This window comes from Pteropus vampyrus, unplaced genomic scaffold (assembly GCF_000151845.1).
Source record: "Pteropus vampyrus isolate Shadow unplaced genomic scaffold, Pvam_2.0 Scaffold22, whole genome shotgun sequence".
Classification (NCBI taxonomy): Eukaryota; Metazoa; Chordata; class Mammalia; order Chiroptera; family Pteropodidae; genus Pteropus; species Pteropus vampyrus.
In genome coordinates, this window is record NW_011888803.1 from 5,157 (window position 1) to 7,388 (window position 2,232).

The 2,232-nt window shown below is 35.8% G+C and overlaps 1 protein-coding gene across 1 annotated transcript in view; it reads right to left on the minus strand.

Moving 5' to 3' along the window:
- The window catches only part of SLC44A5 (solute carrier family 44 member 5), a 102,144-nt gene that overhangs the window by 2,222 nt on the left and 97,690 nt on the right, over positions 1–2,232 (minus strand). The window lies entirely within an intron of this gene.

Here is a 2,232-nt window from a genome sequence, read left to right on the forward strand (position 1 = left end):
GTGGAAGCAACCAAAGTGTCCTATGATAGATGATTGGCTAAAGAAACTGTGGTACATATATACAACGGAATATTACTCAGCCATAAGAAGAGATGAAATGCTGCCATTTCCAACAACCTGAGTGGACCTCGAGATAATCATGCTAAGCGAAATAAGCCAGACAGAAAAAGTTGAAAATCACATGATATCACTTATATGTGGGATATAAATCTAAAAGCAACAAATGAACAGGGCAAACAAACAGAGACTCATGGACATGGACTATAGACTAGTGGTTACCAGAGGGAAGAGGGTTGGGGAGGAGGAGATAGGTAGACAGGGTAAAGGGGATCAAATATATAGTAGCTGAAGGAAACTGGACTTTGAGTGGTATACACACAATAGAATATACAGATGTGAAATTATAATATAATAAAAATTCTATAATTGTATTAACCAATGTTACCCCAATAAACTTAATTAAAAAATGAAAAAATAAAATGATGTTATTTAAATAATTTTTATAGGTAAAAGGGATCTGCAGAAAAGGACTGACAGAAAAGAGCTTCTTACACTCTCTTATTTAGATTGATAAAAGTCTGGAGAATTTTAAACCATGCACATGTTTTGCCATTCATCTACAAAAACATCAGTAGCCTGTCAGCATGAAATCTGAGCTGAGCAATAGAGAGACAGAGTCACATTAATCCTTAATCTGTAATTTGGTGCCCTCTCTCTCTTCTTCTCTCCAGTAACCTATGGCTTTGGGGATAATAAAGGCCTCAGTAGAGGTTATAAAACTGTGGCTATAAAAGCAGACGGAGCCAATGGATATTCGTGAATCTTGAATCATACTTTTGAGCTCATTGATACCTTACCATTTGAATTATAAGCACAAAATTGAATCATAAGCTCATTAAACACTACTGGGAAAATAGATGTAGGGTTCAATGTGGAACTTACCGTATGGCTCGTCCAAATGCAGTAAAAAGTGGATATGGTGGAATGTCTTCAGGTTTTTTCAAGGCCCAGTAATAAGAAGCAAAGGCACCAGCAAGGGCACACTGACCCAATGCAATGACAAAGTTTATAAGCCAGAGAAAAACGAACAGATTGAACATCTGGAGGGTATTGATGTATTGATGGTACAGGGTCTTTCCGCCATAGAAAGAAAAGATACACTGAGCTCCGGGGCAAGCTCTGGAAATTTCAGTTGTATTAAAAATCTGCACTCAAAAACAAAAAAACAAACAAAAAAAAAACCACAGATAATATAATATTAACCACTATTTCAAGATAACACCCTCTCTGCCTTCTCCTCTTCTGAAGCCCCCAGTTGCATGTCCTGTGCTTTTTCTGTGAGCTTCTCCTGTTATTTTCTATCACATTACTTTATATAATATTTTAATGAGCTCTAGAAAGTATCTCATTTTCCATCCTATGTTTATCCCTCTTTACCCCCTATAATTTCACATTTATCAGTGTCGTTGTTGACCATACCTGCTTCTCGGATATATAAGAAAAATGAGCTCAGGAAATAATAGAGCTTTCTCTCTATTCTGACCACCATTTTCAGCGTTCTGCTTAACATCCAACTCACCCTCCCCTAATCTACAATGACCTCTATCAATGCACAGGATCTCTATTTCAGGATGATTCCCACAACTGCTAGATGAAACGTAGGACAGTTCTGTATTGAAGTTAAGTAAAGAGAGAGTTTATTGTACTTACCTCTGGGTCACAGGTTTTATTTTCATGTTTACATTGCCCATCTGGGGCTATGATTTTATATATGGGTACTCCTGATGTAGCCAAGTAACTGAGTAAACTCTATTAAGGATAAATTATTTGTTGGTAAATTGAAAATAAATAGACATGAAAATAATGCAAATAACTAAAAAGTCCTTTGAGACATTAACTTTAAAAAACTTCTAACCATTTAATAATCTATTCATCTTTTAGACCCAGAGTGATATAACATGGGTCAGCTGCACTGAGAGGCCTCTTAAAAACAGCAAAATAATTAGGAGCTTTCTTAGGTTATCACCAAGGAGAAGTCTCATATGTGAAGACAAAATAAAATCTACCATATGACCTATTTGAGGGGAAATTCAATCGTTAAACTGAAATTTTTTTAGAACTTGTAAAAAAAAAAGTCAGTTATTTCTTTAGGATGTTCCTAGTCTTCCCAGGGTAAAAAACACTGAATTCTCTGTTCCTGAATAGTAGTGTGGACCCGAAGAATAAAGAAAT